Source organism: Castor canadensis, chromosome X (assembly GCF_047511655.1).
Source record: "Castor canadensis chromosome X, mCasCan1.hap1v2, whole genome shotgun sequence".
NCBI classification, from domain to species: Eukaryota; Metazoa; Chordata; class Mammalia; order Rodentia; family Castoridae; genus Castor; species Castor canadensis.
In genome coordinates, this window is record NC_133405.1 from 15,557,057 (window position 1) to 15,578,629 (window position 21,573).

Consider the following 21,573-nt stretch of genomic DNA (forward strand, 5'->3'; position numbering starts at 1 on the left):
CCTCAGTCCCCTACATTTTGCCCTGCTCTCAGCTGCCTTGACTAATGGCCAGTGGCCTTCAAAACTCAGTGACAAACGCCTACTCTGAGAAAGGCTTCCCTGACCACCCAGAGGCTATGTTTAGTAGGCACTTTTCTGCAATTTCATGTCTTGCACCACATCGCTGTCATTACACTTAGCAAGGTGTGGGTCTGTGTTGGTCTCCCTCCCCTGGGAACGAAGAGCCCATTAGAGCAAGACTCTATATGATTTCTCTGGATTGTTCCAATTTCTAGAGCAGTTACTTTTTCCAACAGGTTGCCTCCTGCTCTTGGTTTGGGTCTCAGCTTCCTATACTCTTCTCTGTGATGCCTTCCCTGGCTCCAGCCTCCAAACCTCAGGCCAATGAGTTAGATGCCCTTCCTCTGTAATATAGAACTTCTCCTTTGCACTCCAAGTGCCTGTTTCTTGTTTGTCTCCTGCACCAAACATTGTATTCAGAATTGTTTCCCAACCCAGCCTCTTATATCCAAGCACAGATTAGGCACTCACCAAACCTGCAGATTTACTTTCATTTGAGATTGCAAGTTTGCCTCTGATTTTGCTTTCATTAAAATTTCATTCCCATTTTTTAAATTTACTTTTATTGTAGTAAGAACACACACCATGAGATCTGACCTCTTGAGAATTTTTAAATTTAAAGGTGCAGTACAGTATTTTTAATTATAAGCACAGTGATATGCAGTGCATTTCCATTTGTAAGCGCTCCTGGTTGCTTCAACTTTTCCAAGCATTATACAATTTCATAACTTTGAAATGCCATCTTGTCCTCTAGGTGGGGTTGTTTTAAAATGTAATGGCAAACTTGCATATGTTTTAAAACATGATTGTAATAGTGGGTCTGTCAGAGGGGACCAGAGGGAGGTGGGAGAGAAAAAGAAAGCTATAATGAATAATATATTAAAATACATTGCATCTGTGTATGAAAATAGTATAAAATGCACTGAAAGCTGTTGAGTAATAGCAGATCAGAGTGATAGGAGTCAGTAATAGAGGGGGTTACCCTGATTAAAGCATGATATATACATGTGTGAAATACCAAGGACAAACCCTCTTGAATTAAAATGAAGGATAAAACTGGGCACCAGTAGCTCATGCTACTCAGGAGTTAGAGATCAGGAGGATCATGATTTATAGTCAGCCTGGGCAAAATGAAAGCAAGGCCCTATCTCAAAAATACCCAACATAAAAAGGACTGGCAGAATGACTCAAGTGGTAGAGCATCTGCCTAGTAAGCATGAGGTCCTGAGTTTGAACCCCCAGCACCATCAAAAAAAAAAAAAAGGAGGGAAAGTGTTACGGTACCCGTCTAAGAGTGGGCTCTGGTGGGAAGGTAGACAGAGGGTGAAAGTGTACATGTGTACTTTATATACATGTGTGAAAATAGGAGAGTGAAACCTTATGAATTGTTCTAAGAAGGTGTGGAAGGGAGATGAGGGAGCATGATGGAGAAGGTGAATCTAATTAGGATACATTGTAAGCACATATGTAAATGTCACAATGACACCCCATACAACTAATATATGCTAGTAAAAATGTAAAAAACTCAGAAAATAACAAAAAGTACTGCTAGGGCTACCATAACAAAATGAAACATATTGGGTGGCTTAAAGAACAGAAATTTATGTTTCACAGTTCTGGAAGCTAGAAGTTTAAAATCAAGGTGCTATAAGTGTCGATTTTTTGTGAGGTCTCCCTTCTTGCCTAGTAAATGGCTGCCTTCTTGCTGTTTCCTCCCATGGCCTTGCCTCTGTGCATGCATGGAGAGTGATTTCTAGTGCCTTTTCCTCTTCTTATAAGTACACCAATCCTATCCCTAACCCTTGTGACCTCGTTTGTCCTTAGCTACCTCACTAAAAGCTCTGTCTCCAAATACAGTTACATTGGAGGAGAGGGACTCAACCTACGCATTTGAGGATTATAATTCTGTCCATAACAGGTAAACATCCCATGGTTATCAAATTTTTGAGGACTTAAATGAAACACTGTATTTAAATTACCTTAGAACAAAGCAGCAGAATTGATTATAACCAATAAGCAAACTTGCTGCATGTCAAAAAGAGGGCTTGTGCTGGAACAGTGCAAGAACTAGTGGGTTTGCCAAAGCCTAGAATCACTGTGCAGGCCAAGAAGCTCCATTCTCTGTAAGGAAGGTGAACTACTTTCTTCAAGGATTCTAATTACACCATTTTCTCTCTTTCTTACTTTTTTTTTTTGGTGGAACTGGACTTTAAACTCAGGTTCTCCACGCTTGCTAGACAGATGAAGTTACACCACTTTCTAGGTACCAGCAGGCATCCAAAATCTCTCTAAGAGCTATCAGGTAGACTGGAGTTGACCCCATCCGGCTGTGGTCATTTGATACATGCTTGAGAATACAGTGCTCATCTGGGATTAAGACCTTTGGGAGGCCTGTCTGAGAGATTCTGTTTGTCATTCTTGGCTAAAGAATTCTGTGCCCAGGAGACATTAGCCTGGCATGCCCTTAAAATGTTGTCCATTGAATACCAGTACTAAGGGATATTAGTAGTTATTGTTGGAAACAAAGTATTCTTGGGGCAAATAAGTATGTTTAAGCCAGAGTTTCTCACATTAAATAAGTTCCTTTTCTGTAGGCTCTATTTGTACCTTGAGCAATTCAAATGTATAATATGAATTACCAAGAGAGGTATGTGGTATGCAGCCTTTACCAAAATTACTGATCACAGGAACTTTTCAGTCAAAGAATCTTGGTAAGATTAGTATTTCCCAGACTCTCGGGAATTATGAATCTAGAAGAATCCTGTAAAATGCCACTGCTGTGAGGTGAAATGTGACTCAAAGAATTCCTCCAGGTCTAGTTCATAAAGTTCCCCACGTGCAATTGGTCAGGGCCACGAGTCTTGGCTGGGCCACTTTATCTTGTTCAGCTGTCCTTTTATTGACTGACTTAGAAATCTCATAAGATTCTGCTACCAGCCTTATTCGTGCTTTCTGGTGAGACTTAGCATATATGCAGACCAGGCCTTTGGGACTATGAGAACCTGGCTTGTTTCCAACTTTCTCTGAGGAGCTTAGACTCTCCTCTACTCAGGACGGAAACAAACTGATGAAATAGCCAAATGCCTTTCAAATAGAAGTTATCTCTTCAACACAGGCTAGATTACACTGAGGAGGTAATAAGGGAATTAGGTACCAGTCATCTTACAAAATACTAATTTTGCTGGCACTCTGACCAAGAAGAGGAAAATGAAAGAAACTAGCCATTCTCAACTATTTACTATGTGTAGGGACCTTAGTAGGTACTTTGCACAATTATCTAAATCCTTACAAACTCCCTGCAAGATACATATAGTTAATATTCATTTTCCAAGGGAAGAAACTGAAGCACAAAAAACTGGGGAAACTGGGCCCCAGGAAGCACAGCTTACAATGAGGAGCAGAGCCTGGGTTCAAGTCTGTGTCTGGGTGGTTGTCAAGCCCATGCTTTCCATTACTTTACTATGTCCTTGTGGAGCTTCAGAAAGGGCGGAGCCTACCTTCATTGTGTTGGCCACAAAGAATACTACAGATAAATTTAAAATAATCAACCCAAGAGCCAATTGTTTTTAGGTGATTGTTTTGCAAGCAATAAAGCTAGGATCTTCATAGACAGTGATTCAGGCTTTGGTAGGGTCTTTTTTTTTTTTCATTTTTCTTTTATTATTCATATGTGCATACAAGGCTTGGTTTATTTCTCCCCCCTGCCCTCACCCCCTCCCTTACCACCCACTCCACCCCCTCCCGCTCCCCCCCTCAATACCCAGCAGAAACTATTTTGCCCTTATCTCTAATTTTGTTGTAGAGAGAGTATAAGCAATAATAGGAAGGAACAAGGGGTTTTGCTGGTTGAGATAAGGATAGCTATACAGGGCATTGACTCACATTGATTTCCTGTGCGTGGGTGTTACCTTCTAGGTTAATTCTTTTTAATCTAACCTTTTCTCTAGTTCCTGGTCCCCTTTTCCTATTGGCCTCAGTTGCTTTAAGGTATCTGCTTTAGTTTCTCTGCATTAAGGGCAACAAATGCTAGCTAGTTTTTTAGGTGTCTTACCTATCCTCACCCCTCCCTTGTGTGCTCTCGCTTTTATCATGTGCTCATAGTCCAATCCCCTTGTTGTGTTTGCCCTTGATCTAATGTCCACATATGAGGGAGAACATACGATTTTTGGTCTTTTGGGCCAGGCTAACCTCACTCAGAATGATGTTCTCCAATTCCATCCATTTACCAGCGAATGATAACATTTCGTTCTTCTTCATGGCTGCATAAAATTCCATTGTGTATAGATACCACATTTTCTTAATCCATTCATCAGTGCTGGGGCATCTTGGCTGTTTCTATAACTTGGCTATTGTGAATAGTGCCGCAATAAACATGGATGTGCAGGTGCCTCTGGAGTAACAGTCTTTTGGGTATATCCCCAAGAGTGGTATTGCTGGATCAAATGGTAGATCGATGTCCAGCTTTTTAAGTAGCCTCCAAATTTTTTTCCAGAGTGGTTGTACTAGTCTACATTCCCACCAACAGTGTAAGAGGGTTCCTTTTTCCCTGCATCCTCACCAACACCTGTTGTTGGTGGTGTTGCTGATGATGGCTATTCTAACAGGGGTGAGGTGGAATCTTAGTGTGGTTTTAATTTGCATTTCCTTTATTGCTAGAGATGGTGAGCATTTTTTCATGTGTTTTCTGGCCATTTGAATTTCTTCTTTTGAGAAAGTTCTGTTTAGTTCACATGCCCATTTCTTTATTGGTTCATTAGTTTTGGGAGAATTTAGTTTTTTAAGTTCCCTGTATTTTCTGGTTATCAGTCCTTTGTCTGATGTATAATTGGCAAATATTTTCTCCCACTCTGTGGGTGTTCTCTTCAGTTTAGAGACCATTTTTTTTGATGAACAGAAGCTTTTTAGTTTTATGAGGTCCCATTTATCTATGCTATCTCTTAGTTGCTGTGCTGCTGGGGTTTCATTGAGAAAGTTCTTACCTATACCTACTAACTCCAGAGTATTTCCTACTCTTTCTTGTATCAACTTAAGAGTTTGGGGTCTGATATTAAGATCCTTGATCCATTTTGAGTTAATCTTGGTATAGGGTGATATACATGGATCTAGTTTCAGTTTTTTGCAGACTGCTAACCAGTTTTCCCAGCAGTTTTTGTTGAAGAGGCTGCTATTTCTCCATTGTATATTTTTAGCTCCTTTGTCAAAGATAAGTTGCTTATAGTTGTGTGGTTTCATATCTGGATCCTCTATTCTGTTCCACTGGTCTTCATGTCTGTTTTTGTGCCAGTACCATGCTGTTTTTATTATTATTACTTTGTAATATAGTTTGAAGTCAGGTATTGTGATACCTCCTGCATTGTTCTTTTCACTGAGTATTGCCTTGGCTATTCGTGGCCTCTTGTGTTTCCATATAAATTTAACAGTAGATTTTTCAATCTCTTTGATGAATGTCATTGGAATTTTGATGGGAATTGCATTAAACATGTAGATTACTTTTGGGAGTATCGACATTTTTACTATGTTGATTCTACCAATCCATGAGCATGGGAGATCTCTCCACTTTCTATAGTCTTCCTCAATCTCTTTCTTCAGAAGTGTATAGTTTTCCTTGTAGAGGTCTTTCACGTCTTTTGTTAGGTTTACACCTAGGTATTTGATTTTTTTTGAGGCTATTGTAAATGGAATTGTTTTCATACATTCTTTTTCCGTTTGCTCATTGTTAGTGTATAGAAATGCTAATGATTTTTCTATGTTGATTTTATATCCTGCTACCTTGCTATAGCTATTGATGATGTCTAGAAGCTTCTGAGTAGAGTTTTTTGGGTCTTTAAGGTATAGGATCATGTCGTCTGCAAATAGGGATATTTTGACAGTTTCTTTACCTATTTGTATTCCTTTTATTCCTTCTTCTTGCCTAATTGCTCTGGCTAGGAATTCCAGTACTATGTTGAATAGGAGTGGAGATAGTGGGCATCCTTGTCTGGTTCCTGATTTTAGAGGGAATGGTTTTAATTTTTCTCCATTAAGTATAATGCTGGCTGTAGGTTTGTCATATATAGCTTTTATAATGTTGAGGAACTTTCCTTCTATTCCTAGTTTTCTTAGAGCTTTTATCATGAAATGATGTTGGATCTTATCAAAGGCTTTTTCTGCATCTATTGAGATGATCAAGTGGTTTTTGTCTTTGCTTCTGTTAATGTGGTTTATTACGTTTATTGATTTTCGTATGTTGAACCACCCCTGCATCCCTGGGATGAAGCCTACCTGGTCGTGGTGAATAATCTTTTTGATGTGTTGCTGAATTCGATTTGCCATTATTTTGTTGAGGATTTTTGCATCAATGTTCATTAAGGAGATTGGCCTATAGTTCTCCTTTTTGGAGGTGTCTTTGCCTGGTTTTGGGATAAGTGTAATAGTGGCTTCATAAAATGTGTTTGGCAGTTTTCCTTCCCTTTCTATTTCATGGAACAGTTTAAGGAGGGTTGGTATCAGTTCTTCTTTAAAGGTCTGATAGAATTCAGCAGAGAATCCATCAGGTCCTGGACTTTTCTTTTTGGGGAGACTCTTGATTGCTGCTTCAATTTCATTTTGTGTTATAGGTCTATTCAGGTGATTAATTTCCTCTTGGTTCAGTTTTGGATGATCATATGTATCTATAAATCTGTCCATTTCTTTTAGATTTTCAAATTTATTTGAATATAGGTTCTCAAAGTAGTCTCTGATGATTTCCTGGACTTCCATGGTGTTTGTTGTTATCTCCCCTTTTGCATTCCTGATTCTACTAATTTGGGTTTTTTCTCTCCTCATTTTAGTCAGGTTTGCCAGGGCTCTATCGATCTTGTTTATTTTTTCAAAGAACCAACTTTTTGTTTCATTAATTCTTTGTATGGTTTTTTTGGTTTCTATTTCGTTGATTTCAGCTCTTATTTTTATTATTTCTCTCCTTCTATTTGTTTTGGGATTTGCTTGTTCTTGTTTTTCTAGGAGTTTGAGATGTATCATTAGGTCATTGATTTGGGATCTTTCAATCTTTTTAATATATGCACTCATGGCTATAAACTTTCCTCTCAAGACTGCCTTAGCTGTGTCCCATAGGTTCTGGTAGGTTGTGTTTTCATTTTCATTGACTTCTAGGAACTTTTTAATTTCCTCTTTTATTGCATCGATGATCCATTCTTCATTAAGTAATGAGTTATTTAGTTTCCAGCTGTTTGCATGTTTTTTGTCTTTACTTTTGTTGTTGAGTTCTACTTTTACTGCATTGTGGTCAGATAGTATGCATGGTATTATTTCTATTTTCTTATATTTGCTGAGGCTTGCTTTGTGCCCTAGGATATGATCTATTTTGGAGAAGGTTCCATGGGCTGCTGAGAAGAATGTATATTGTGTAGAGGTTGGATGAAATGTTCTGTAGACATCTACTAGGTCCACTTGATCTATTGCATATTTTAGATCTTGGATTTCTTTATTGAGTTTTTGTTTGGATGACCTATCTATTGATGATAATGGAGTGTTAAAGTCTCCCACAACCACTGTGTTGGCGTTTATATATGCTTTTAGGTCTTTCAGGGTATGTTTGATGAAATTGGGTGCGTTGACATTGGGTGCGTACAGATTGATGATTATTATTTCCTTTTGGTCTATTTCTCCTTTTATTAGTATGGAATGTCCTTCTTTATCTCGTTTGATCAATGTAGGTTTGAAGTCTACTTTGTCAGAGATAAGTATTGCTACTCCTGCTTGTTTTCGGGGGCCATTGGCTTGGTAAATCTTCTTCCAGCCTTTCATCCTAAGCATATGCTTATTTCTGTCGGTGAGATGAGTCTCCTGTAAGCAACAAATTGTTGGATCTTCTTTTTTAATCCATTTTGTCAAACGGTGTCTTTTGATGGGTGAATTAAGTCCATTAACATTAAGTGTTAGTACTGATAGGTATGTGGTGATTCCTGCCATTTAGTTATCTTAGTTGTTTGAAGGTTTGATTGTGTGTACCTAACTTGATGTTACTCTCTACTGTCTTGCTTTTTCTTATCCTGTGGTTTGGTGCTGCCTGCCTTTTCATGGTTAAGTTGGGTGTCACTTTCTGTGTGCAGGATCCCTTGCAGAATCTTTTGTAATGGTGGCTTTGTGGTCACATATTGTTTTAGTTTCTGCTTATCATGGAAGACTTTTATTGCTCCATCTATTTTGAATGATAGCTTTGCTGGGTAGAGTATCCTGGGGTTGAAGTTTGGTAGGGTCTTTAGAAGAGACCTATAATTCCAATATCCACCTTCCCAGTGAGGTACTAATTTAGATCCCCATCCTTCTTACCAAAATCTTTTAACTGAGCTTCCTGTCTCCTTCCTGTTTCTCACAATGTGATGCGGCAACCTCATTACATTGTCAACACTGAAGCCAGGTGGAGAAAGCAGTTTGATCCTTTCTGGTATAAAATTCAATTGCTCTTGGCATGAAGTTCAGATTCCTTCTTAAGTTTCCCCTGCCTACTTCTTCAGTATGCACCATCCAAATTCTCTCCTCTGTGCCACAATGTTACTATGCACAGGCTCAGTCTGCCTGCAGCATGATAGAAGCCAACTGGCTGAGAGGCAAGGCAGTGGTAGAAAAAGAACTTTTATTATCATGAGCTAGCTGATAAGAAGATGGAGGACCACCACTGTAGAAAGGCTATTTTTCTGGGAAGCTAATTTGAGGTAGTTCATATAGAAAATGGTTGATGGAGGACTGGTGGGCGCCCTCTTACAAGTAGAGGCTGTGGCCAAATATTGCACATCTGATCTTAACGGCCTAGACAGGATATGATTTTTCTGCAAATACCACAATTAAACATTAATTTTCCTCCTGCTGCCTTGTCACTTATTGGTTTGCCCAGGTGCATTTCCTGACATATTACACAATGAACAAGTCAGAGGGAGTAGCTGCCCTGAGGCCCTCTAACTGATCACCAAACTTATAATAATGAAAGAAAATATACTTTGATTATTGTGAAAGTACTGATTCAGGAATGAGATCTGATCTCATTGCTCAGCGTCATCATCACCTAGCCTATGGCAATGCCAAGTGACAGCTAGGTTAAGGTGTGTCTTGTCTCATTTCATGTTTCATATCTCTAAATATTTACACCTTCTATTTCTGCTTGGAATCCCTTTTTTCCTCACCAACCAATTCTATCTATCTATCTAGCAAGCAACTCTCCAACTTTTAACAGTTCAGCTATCATATGCCCTATAAAGTCTTTCTGGTTTCCATTCACCTTCTTTGAGTTCTACAGGTTCAGCCATGATCCTGACATTATTGAAGATGGCTCTGATTCCCTTCCATAGGTGCCTCTAAGCTCTAGACGGAGCTTCTCCCTAGTAGGGATCTGAGCCTATTTATTCTTGTGTCCAAAGCACCCACAACAGGCCTACGATATAACGGGCACCCAGGAAATCTTAATCAAAGAGTGAAAAGAAATTTTCCCTAAATTAGGGCACACATTTAACATTAATTTTAAGATTGACCAGGGTGATCTTTAAAATAAATGAACAAAGAGGATTATAATATGACTTTTTATGTCCCTATGATCATGAACTACAAATCTAGAAAAATCTAAATATCCAGTTTCTTCCTCTGTAAAACTCTTGAAAGGAAAAAGAAAATTGTTGGGGAAAAGATTGGTGCATTGATGTCAAGGATTTAGCATGCAACTGAAATATGCTGCTGCTCCACCAGGGGGTGCTATAAACACAAAAGAAGCTGTTCTCCATGGATTTGTTCTTCCTCAGAGAGAGGAATTGCAGAAACCAAGTAACTTTTCTATTTTCCTTGCATTGCGTACAAAGAGATGAATAACTCTCCATCATAATTAAAAATTTATATATGCCTATAGCAAGCCTTACTTCTAATAAGACAGACAGACACACACACTCACTCATTCACTCACTCACTAACCTAGTGCCTTTAAAAGATCCAGGTATTAAGTTCAAAGTTGTATTATCATATGGTGTGTCTGGAGTTCAGTCATTGAAAAATTTAGATGTTATATACTACTATACCAGAAGCAGAATTGAATGGAATAAAAACGTGTGTTGTATTGTTTTTAACTCTGACATAGAATAGACTATTTAGAAGACTTGTCCTGGGACAAGAGAGATGGGATATCAATCAGCTCTTGTCTCTAAGAATACATAGATGCAATGGTACCAGCTGTGTACACTAGCTCAGAATTTTTTCTTGAAATGACCACAATGGTGATTACACACAGCACAGTTGATGTTTGGGGAAGTTGTAGTTTGTGAAACTGGTGACTTAGACAAATCAAATTTTGTCTTTAATACCTTATCTCCAGTTTCTGCATTCAGGATATATCCTCTATTTTCTTGGATTCTGAGTGATATTTTTGAACTGTATTCATGTCTTTAGACTTGTTATTTAGCCTGTGGGCTCTGTGTGTGCGTGTATTTTCCTTATTTGTAAGTGTTGAACATGGAAAAGGTCCTACTGCATTATAAGGACTCAGTTAATGTTTGTGGATTGCTTTCTTATTGATCTGTTTTCACAAAAATGCTGCCAAAAATGTCAGAAAGGACACTGATGAGATTACAGAGGAGACAAGTGAATGAGCAAGAACTGACTAAGGGTAAAAGAAGAGGACTAACTTTCATTGACCACTCAGAAGGTACCAGACTCCACATTAAGAACTTTACATGAATACCTGATTTAATTCTATAATAGTCTAATGAAGAAAATACAATTCTGGCACCCATCACCTGTTTTATTACACAGTTATGTTACATAAAAATATAGTCTAATAGATGGTGTTCTTGGGTACATATAAGGCTCTACCTTGCCTTTCTTACCTCAGGGCCTCAGTATTGCTTACTGGGATTTGGGCTGGGGCCACAGTAGCCATGTGGTGGATAGGGATCTGCTACTTTTGGAGAAAATAAGATAAAGATGCAGCTCATGGTAGTTGAGGGCAATGAAGTCTTCTGATCTTCTGACTGTGGTGGGGGGCTTCCTGTGTGGTAGTTTTCCTGGATCTCCTTAATACAATGGGGAATGAGTAACTTGTACAGTGCTGACGGACTTTTAGCAATTGGATTCACTGAAGAACACTTTATGGAGGAGGAGAGACAGTCATGAGAACTCTGGCTGGGAGAAACTAATAGAGGTGTCTAGCTGAACTCCCAAACAAGGTTTTGAAACCCCTGACAACATTCCAGCCAGTTGCCAGCTGTGTGACCCAGGGCAAAGAACCTTACCTCTCCTACATAAAGTTTCCTCATCTTCAAAAAATAAAAACAGGAACAAAGAAAGAAAGAAAACCGTACACCATATCGTGAGAATCAGAGGGAAAATGTTCTATAACATGCTCGGTTTTCTCTTTTTGCTGTTTCTAAATAGACTTTATACTGTTTCAAACTTTTTTGTCTTTTAAATAGACTGTTTTCTAAAGCAGTTTTAGGTTCATTGCAAAACTGAGTGTAAAGTTTATAAAGTTCCCTATACCCTCTCCTTCCACATACACGGCCTCCCCTATCAATATCCCTAACCAGAGTGGTACATTCATTACAATAATGAACCTACATAGATACATAATTATCACCCACAGTCCTTAGTTTACATAAGAGTTCACTCTCAGTGTATATTCTGTGGGTTTTAATGCATGTATAAAATGACATATATCCACCATTATAGTATAATAGAGAATAGATTCACTGCCCTAAATATTCTGTGTGCTCTACCTATTCATCTCTTCCACCTCCCATCCCCTGGAAACCACTGATTTTTTGTTGTCTTTATAGGTATTTGTTGCCTTTTCCAGGATGTCATAGAGTTGGAGTCGCATAGTATGCAGCCTTGTCAAATCGGTTTCTTTCACTTAGTAATACACATTTAAGTTTTCTCCACATCTTGTCATGGTTTGCTAGCTTATTTCTTTTTAACACTGAATAACATTCTACTGTCTGGATGTGCCACAGTTGTTTATTCTTTTACCTACTGAAAGGCACCTTGGTTGCTTCCAGGTTTTAGCAATTTTAAGACTGCCATAAGCATCCATGGGGGGGTATCGATGTTAGATTTCAGCTCATTGGTACCCAGTATTTTTTAATAAAAAACATATCTGTCCTTACCTCCATAAATTCCTCCTTCCCATTACTTCTTCCTAAGGTGGGGAATCAGTGCAGCCAAGATGTCCAATTTGCAGCAAAATGCTCTTATTAATTAGACAAGAATCTGTCTGTGGTGGCACAGCAAGTAAACAATGTACTACAAATCTGTTTACATCGGCTTCTGAAGACATTTTAAAACAATTAAACCATCAAGGGGACCTGGAGACAGAGCTTTGCGTTTTAATGGGAAGTGATTAAATCTCAGGCATTATTGCGTTTGATGTGTCTGGGCTGAAAGAAGAGGGCAGCGTATTGATTAAGGCCTCCAGGAAGGCAGGAAACTTACTGGGGCTGCTTGACCACAAACAATGAGAGCTTGAAGATCTGCAACCTCTTGGACTGGGATTAAAGGCCACTCGTCAGGGTTAACTAGATTTGTCAGCAGCTGTTTAGTTGGAGATTGCCTATAGGGACAGGTGATGGATTGCGACTTCAGAGGGGGTACTATTGCTCGATTGGCAGAGAAAGAGAAAGAAAGAGAGAGAGAGACATTAATGACATCCATTAGAAGAGGATGAGTGACCCAGCACTGACGCCTGACCTTAGTAGTGCCTCTTCGAATTAAAGCCATTGTATGCAGTCATTGTCTATTCAGCCAATTCAAAATTGTACCTGTGAGTATGTATGTGCCATGAGTGGCAGTCACACAGTCTCAGACTTCTAGTGTGTTCACCATTGAGGATGCACTATTCCCTATTGATTGATTTATTCACAGGTGCTTGTCAGATCTCACCCGGTCCTCACCCTCCAGCTAGTCACAGTCCACTAAATGAGGGATGTATACACTTGAATGCAACTAAGTTTAACATATATTGGGTAAAATAGGGTCCAAAAAGACCACTCTTCAAGAGGTGTGAAGAGACTGGCAGAATATTCTTCCTAGAGAAGGTAGAAAGATTTGTAGGTACAAAATGAAGGAGGAGGTGTGGAAGAACCTTGGTATATTCAGAGAACTCAGTCTGTCAGTGTGGAGTTGAGGATGGTACCCTGAGCCAAGTGGCTGGTTCAGTTCAAGCCTGAGCACATTGGTACTTTCTAAAGGATGAAAGAACCTTAGTCTTGAGGTTTAGAAACTAAAGTCATAAAGAAATGATGAAATCATTGTAATGCATATATTTCTGTCCCTTAGGGTCCTTCCATTTGTCATGCTAGCCAAGATCATGCTCATTGGAGATCAGGGAACCTGCTTCTAAAATGAAAATACCATTGTGAAAATTGACAAATGTGTGAATTTTTTTAATCAGATTGCTTTCTTCCATAATACCCACCATGACAAGCCATATTGAGCACGAGGACAACAGTGAATAAGGAATAAGGAATTCAGGGTAAGGTAGGAGGGTGCGGTACTGAAGGGGTGGGGGTTACTCTTGCAGCTAGAGAGCAGCATGAAGGCCCCAAGAGGCTGGGAATTAGTTCAGGGAAAACGAGAGAAAGAACAGAAGTAAATTTCACCTGCCTTGCAATTTGCCTCTGTGTCAGTCCTCATTTTGTTTATTTTGGTGTTGTCTAGACATCAAAAGATTGAGTTGCTCCCTTCTCTAAGGGCCCCCTCACCCACTGCTTTGACCAGTGTAGCCCCCTTAGGGCCATTAGAAGAAGCTATGGCACAGCTGAAAGACTGGGTCTCTTGATTAGACCATCAGATCACTCATATGGAGATGACTTAATTTTGTCCTTTGGGAAATGCCTTTTTTAAAGAGCTCTTAAATTGGCCAAGAGGCTGACTCCATATTAGGGTTTTCTATTTTTGTTTGAAGGAAGTTGGCATCTCTCCTGTGTAAGGAGTTCACTGAAGCCTAAATTCTTCCATTAGCCGTTTTGGGTTTGCAAACAGGGATCTGTGTATATTCAACTGTGTGCCTGGTGGCCTGAGAACTATCTCAGCTTCCCAATCAAAGGACAATGGGGAAGAATCCGTGGTCACACTTTAAAGCTGAGTACCTGCCCCTTTAAGCATGATTGGCTATTTAACAAATGGTCTTCTTAAGGAATAGAACTGGCTGTATAATTTACAGGGTCTAGTGCAAAATGAAAATTCAGGACCTTTTGTTCAAAAATTAAGGAATTTCAAAGTGGTGACAGAAAAGCATGAAACCAAGCACAGCGTCCTTCTCAGAACACTACCCTGTGCAGCCACTGAGGTCAAGCATCCAGGAAGTCAGTCTTATCAAGGAACAGCTCCTCTGCCTTTCTAGGTTCTAAAGGAACCCGATGTTCAGATCCCCAGGCTACAGATGGCTATTGGAAAATAGGGGAGTGTGTTTGATGTCAGGGAAGAGCAAATTTTCTTCAACCTCTGCCTCCTGCTGAAATCCCATCCTTATAGCTAAACCAATTCTGCTGGAGGCTGGATCCCTCTGGGAGGGGCTAACATTTGCAGCTGTTGTCTGTTACACTCTTAGTGTTGGATGGAAAAGTGGAGGGAGAGAGGACAAGGCAATTTTGATTATGCAGAGAAGCTTAAGGAAAAATATGTAAGTTCATGGAATGCTTTTGAATATACATAATCTTCCTTTCCATATAGCACTGAATATGGGTGATGGGGCTCCATAAATATAGCTCCCTGTGGGTGTCAGTAATTCTTCAATATTCATTGATAGTGACAATATTCAGAATTTGAGACAGATTTCCTTTCTCTCTGACTCAAGGGAAGTTTTCCCAGAGCTACACAGAAGGAGAATCCAATCTGTTCAATAGGAAAGACTCATTTGCTCCCAGAATAACTTAAATTTCCATTTCCATTTGCATTTTAAACCAAAATAGTGGATCTTCCATAAAGCAAAAATGAAAAGAATGGCAATTTGTTCTGGGGTTTTGCTTTTCCTTAAATTTTTGATTCCTATGTAAACACTATGGAGGGCTTCAGTAACATGTATGGTGTAATGCTGGAATTATATTTCTTGCCTTTTGTTACAATTACCTGAAAGCCTTTTCATGGACTGCTAATAGATTCTCTGAATTTTTAACAATGAACTTGATCTGAAAATGTATTTTCTAGGCAAAGAACTGAAAGTTCAGGTAGAATTTCAACATTTTACAAGTAATTTTCAGAGGACTGAGCAACTGTAATTCTTGCAAATGTCTGTTTTTCTTGTAGCATTTTCTAGTCATCAATAATTCAATTTCAAAATAAAAGACATTTCTATATCCAAAAGCTATTGGGGAGCCTTTCAGGCTACAGGATTCCTGACTGTGGGAGAAGCATCTACCAAACGAGGCAGCTAGCTGCAAAAGCAACTCTAATGTGCTGAGGGATCCTGTTACAGACCATTTTTCGTAATTCTAGAAGGCAAAATAAAATTTTATGCTTGGAAATAATAAGTTTAAGCAAATAGTATGGGCAAAGCTTATATCTGCATCCAAGCAATGGTCTGATTACTGCCAGAACAAAACTGCTACATGATGAATCATTAATGATCTGTGAGAGTCATAATGGTCTGTCACTAATGCCCATTAATGATCTCTCTATACCACGAATATGGGCTTGATGTTTCTGGCCGGTACCTTGGAGAATACTTTAGATATGCCTTAAACTTTCTCTGATCTCCTTCTCTGTGTCTGCTCCAAATGTAGACAGCAATTGTCTGGGTAGGACCAACTTATAAAGAAGCATGGCTTTGTTAAGGAAATCATATTCAGGTAAGATTTATTTAAGCAATATTTTGGAAGACCATAGAATTGATAGCTTATCCTGGATGTCTTTGTAGAAATTAACAAATTTATGCCAGAGATGTTTCTGTTGATGTCTTTCTTTCTGGATGGGACAGGGGCTCTCAATTCCCCATGGTCTGTGATGTTTGGTTGTTGGTGTTAGACTCTTTGAAAAATATACCTTTTATTTTCTAAGAGGAATTTGAGATATTATTATTGAAAAGTGAATGTGTATATCTTACTATTTAAAGCCTTATTTGTACTTATAAGATGGTACACTAGCTGACTCAACAGAGGTTGTACCTCTAGACTTGCATTAACTCTATGTACACAGCGCAAAACATTTTTAATTTATGAAGGAAGAAAAGTAAGTCATGATAATTAGCTTTAAAGGTATTTTTCCTTTGACTTTGTGACAAGAAAGAAAGAGAAGGGGACACAGAGCTAGGGAAAGGTGGACATAATCACACAATAATTCTGAGAATCCTATTAGGTGTATCTTCAGGGAAATCACAGAACATAGGCACTCCATAATGTCTAAAGGAAACGCGGAAAGGATGTATGGCGGCGAGGGAGATGCCGCAGAACAGCTGCTGGAACCAACGCCCAAGAGCCTCCAGCACTTGGAAAAAAACAAGCAGAGAGAAGGTTGCCAGAGCCCATAGCTACTTTCAAGTGTCTTTGAAAATATCAGGACAGGGCTTCTTTTGGAGGGTTGAAATTACTCCGGTTACTACTTTTTGATGGGAAATTTTAACACGTAACTAAATGAAAAATGACATCATTTCTTGGAACGCATTTATTGTTATCTGAATAAAATAACCTCATCAAGTAAACACTTTCATTGAAACTTTTGCACCTTCTTTATCATTAAATTTGAAAGGATTCCAGAGAATACTAATCTCTTTAAATGTATTATTTTGCTAGAACATTTTGTCCAAATCAGTGATTATTCATTGTGAGTTTTTGTTTCTTCAAAATCCTTCCCCATGTTTGGAAACTACTGAGTAGCATATATGTGTTCCTGTCATTAACTGGATTTAGTAAGCTTTCTCTTTGAATACTTTATAAGATCTCCTGAAATTATTGGAGTGATCCTAGAGCAACCCCAAACAAAGGTTTGGATTGATCTGTCATGTTAACACGGGCATCATTTATTTCGTTATGTTGAATTGAACTTCCTATGAAAATTAGAGAAAAAGGCTCACTCGAAAGGTTAGACCAACTAAGAGAATCATGGTGATGAAAATTATTACAGCACTTGGGAGATCAGTTCAGCATTTAACTTTCTGTCTGTTCACACAATCCATGCCTCTACTAAACACATTAGAGTTTTCGCCCACCAGATGAAAGACAGACCATAATCATCCTTGAAGGAAAGAACTACAGATTCTATATGCCTTAGTCAGGATATAGTATATGTGTCTGAAACATTTATATTCATCACTTTACTTAAGCATTTCAGTGAAATACGGACATTAATTTTTTGCTGAGTAAGGTGTGTGACATAAGTAATTATCACCAAAAAAATGTATTGTGTTGACATGTGCATCTATTAATTGGAAATGGTCACATTGCCATCTATGCTGGTGGGTTAGATTCAAGCACAAACCAACTTTTCTCTTACAAAGGACTTCTAGATTGATTGATGTAATGTTATCAATAGACATATCCATTTTAATAGATGTATGTTCACAGGAAACCCAGTCGCTTTGAGGAAATGAATGCAAACTATGGGACAGATTAGCAGTGACAGGAGATGCTACAGTTGTTCCTCTTTGAAAGGAATATGAAAAGCACCTGATGTGATGTAGAGTAGGCTCTGGCTTTATGGTGGCACAATGCAAATGAGACCAGGAGAAAGTCTTCTGCAGTCCAAGAATGTCAAGTCCCAATAAAAGGGAGGTAGTTTATGTCTTAACCTTCTGACAGGAAAGCACTTTACCCTTCATATGTAGTTGAGACTGCCCCAGCCACTGCCTCCACAAGTTCTTGCTTGAACAGCTCTCAAGGCAAAACAGTCACCCTAAGTCCTCCATCCTCCAGTTCAGTCTGATGTTTCCTCATTGGCCCTTAAGGAAACTGAAGAACAGTCAGCAGCTGTGCTCTGTGTAACCCTTCACAACCTGAAAGCCCTTATGATCTTGCTTATTTACTAAGAAAATGTTCTTTTACTCTTATTTCTAACATACCATGGTTTAGATCACCCATTTGCTTCTTGAAGGGTTTTTTATTCTTGCCTGGCTACCTTCTGCTTATCTGTGATTACTTCTTCAGCTTCTCAAGGTCCCTTCATGTTCTCTTCTGTTAATTACTAGTTACAGTGTATGCAGCGGCCTTTCCTACACCTGCCTAGCAATCCACATATTATATTGACTCAGAATCTCCAAAATATAGAGCATATGAAGACAGATTTCTCTCTTAGCAAACTGTAAGAAACAACATATTTTTAATCATTTTCTCAACTAAGGGCACTTATAAAATGAAAAATTTATTGTTTTCAAGTCAACAATTCCTTATTCGATTTTTCAGGGTTGTGAAGGTGTACTTGCAGGTATCCATAGATCACTCGAAACATTGATACTATTGTCACCTGAGCAGTGCCATATTATAATATGCAGTTCTGACTGTCTCCTCTACCCCCAACCTTGTGCTTGCTAGATTCTCAGTATTTTTTCAGTGGTCATGTATCCAAATGGTTGCATAAGACTCTGAAAAATATTTCAATATATTTTCTTGGGGGAAATTGTTAAACAATCTACGCTGATCTTATAAAAACACACCTAAAATGACTCGCCTTCATTTTTGTCTTTGGAACATATAATGGAATTCTATATTTGCCCTTTGGCATTTGTGTTAGAAACTGGAGACTTTCAAATTGCGAATAATGTTAGAAGTGAAGATGTCTTGGGTAGTAGCTAAGCTCTTGTAAGGGAAAGAGAGTGTTCATGGGAAAGAAGGGCCTCCTGAGTAGAAAGAAATCTGTAAATTCTCCCCATGGGATACCAGTTTCATGAGAGAAAATGAGTATGCCATAACTTTTCTTCTAATTTCAGTAGTGCCACTGGGCATAGCCTATAAGTTTAGGTAATCTCAATTAGCAGTACAAGTGTGTCTTGTTTTATACAATAAAATCGTTTGCAGAAAAATATATATTAATCAAGTCTCATTTGAGATCCACATGGGGCATATAGTAAGAAAAGGAACATTTTTGTAACTGCTTCTATAAAGTGAAGATTTCTTGTATAATAGGCATATTTAAAGGATCACTCTTTAATGTATCCATTTGAGAGTCTGGGTTTTTAATACTAGAATGCAAACAAGATATCTACATTCTCTTCAGAAGAAATTCTGTGGCCAAGGCTTGCTAATCCTCTGTGTATTTTATAATGCTTCATTTGTGAGAATGTAAAAATGTTACATTTAAATCTACTTACTTTATTTCACAAATTTTAGAATAGTTTACTATTCTAAAATTTCTTATTCTAGTGTTTCTTACTATTTAGTGGCTACTATCTAATTTGACATGATCTTATTGCTTTCTAACTCCCTACCAAAAGGGAGTTATAACTAACAGTTATGGCCACTTGTGTATTTAAATAAGGTTCACACATAGCTTCTGGGCCCAAGACTTTAATGTGTCACCTGTGCCCACTCTTTGTGTCTAGTTCAACAAGTAAGTGCAGTTGTTCAAATATTAGCTCTTTTCAAGTATACTCCATTCTCTACTTTATTTTTAGAGGACTAACAGTCATGATTCAGGAGTCACTCCTTGAATGACAGGTTAGATATTACTTAGATATATATCAGGCCTCCAGAAGAGTAACAATTAAAGATGTTTACTAGGACTCTTTCTTTGGTTGGTGATGTACACGCATCTCTGTGTAAATACCAAATACAAAAGTATTCCTTTTTTTTACTTATTTAGATATTCTATTCATTTTATTTTATTTTTTATTGTTGTGCTAGATGAGGGACACATTGTGGTATTTACAAAAATTCTTACAAGATACCAAATATATCATACTTGAATTCACCTCCTCCACCATTCTCCTTTATCCTCCCTCTAATTCCTGGAATACTTTCAACAGGTCTCATTTTTCCATTTACAAACATGTATACACAGTATTTACACAATATTCACCTTCCCATGCCCTTTCCCCACCTCCTCACTCCTCCCACTGATTACACCACCCCCCAAGCAGGACCTGTTCCCTCTTGTTCTCCGATTTCCAAATACAGTGGTATTCTTTATAATATCCGTTGTTCTAGTTGGGCATAACTGCATAGCTGAGTAAGATGAAGATATTTTTCCAACTGTAATACTGATATAATGGAATCCAAATAATGTCTCCAAATGCCCCATTCATCATGTTCTTTCCTTGTATAGAAAACTTTTCTGGTTTCATTTTGAAGCCCAAAAGGAAGTTTGACTTCATTATGTAAGTAAAGCCCTTAGCAATACTTTTCCAGTCCTATCTTCTCCTTCCTTCCCTACAAATGCCACTTCAGCCAATCAAATCTCCATAGATGTAGAGGGATTTGTCCAATTCATTACAGTAGACTGTATGCATTGCCCTCCTTGTGATGGGCTAGACACTGAGGAAGGTGCCAAGATGCAGAGACACAGACCCTGTCTTCTAGGAAGGCACAGTTGATTTGTCCACCTAGCTCATATCAGACACACTGAGAAGGCTATTGCAATCCAAATATAAGAAGCCACTGGAAATCAAAACGAGGATAGCTGTCTTGTGCTGGCGAGGTTTGGGATGGCCTCATTGAGGAGGTAAATTTAACCAGAGACTTTAAAGTGTGTGACTTTGATTCATGCCCTCTGAGATACCTTTTCTCTTCCCTCAACCAAATGGAATTTCCACCTCTAGAACTCTCATAATACTTACTGGCTTAGCCAACTATTTGATATCATAAATTCTTTCATAACATATTTACTGTTATGCTTATTTCCTACACTGGATTATAAATTCCAGAAGTCAACACTTCTTTTTATCTCCCTAATCAATACCATTTTGACTAATAATGATAGTAACTGAAATGTTATTTGTGTAAAATAAGCTTGGTTAGGTTCTGAGAATTCCTTGTCTTCTTAGTAAACTACTGCTATACAGATATATACCAAAATAATCAGACAGGGAAAAAAAGTAGTCAAGTTTACTCTTCATAGCTGGGAGCCTAATCCAAACCTTCATATAATCTCCTGATGAGTTAGACTGCACTACATACAAGCTGTGGAGTTTCCTTTTCCCTCTTTGACTCGCTCCACAGTTATGTACTGAAAACCCAGTATGTTCCAGGCACCATGCTTGTGTCAAAGTATAAAGTATGAACAAAACATGGAATATGTAGTCTAAAAACAATCAAGCAGCCATTTGATCCTTTTTCCCAGGTCACATTTTAACCCTGATCTAAATATCTTCCCCCTCCAAACACAAGGAAAAGTGAATACAATACAAGAAGTCAGGTTCTTATTTTCTCCTCTCCACAACATTTCATTCTCTAAGAATATGAGTCACAAATCCTTGTTTTGGTCAATGTTTTTTGTTTTGTTTTGGTTTTGCTTTTCTTCATTAAGGAAATGAAGCTTAAGTAACCACCTTAATGGTTAGACAGATGGATCAAGAAATAGAAGCTACCATTTATTAAGCATCAACTATGGGCCATTCCCCAGCTTAAATGCTCCACAGAT

General features: G+C 38.4%; 1 protein-coding gene and 1 pseudogene across 5 annotated transcripts in view; one reads left to right on the top strand and one right to left on the bottom strand.

Annotated features, from left to right (window-relative positions):
- The window catches only part of LOC109674748 (uncharacterized), a 68,046-nt pseudogene extending 55,257 nt beyond the window's left edge, over window positions 1-12,789 (bottom strand).
- Fgf13 (fibroblast growth factor 13) overlaps window positions 1-21,573 on the top strand; it is a 539,487-nt gene that overhangs the window by 408,491 nt on the left and 109,423 nt on the right. The gene's annotated exons all lie outside the window — the stretch shown is intronic.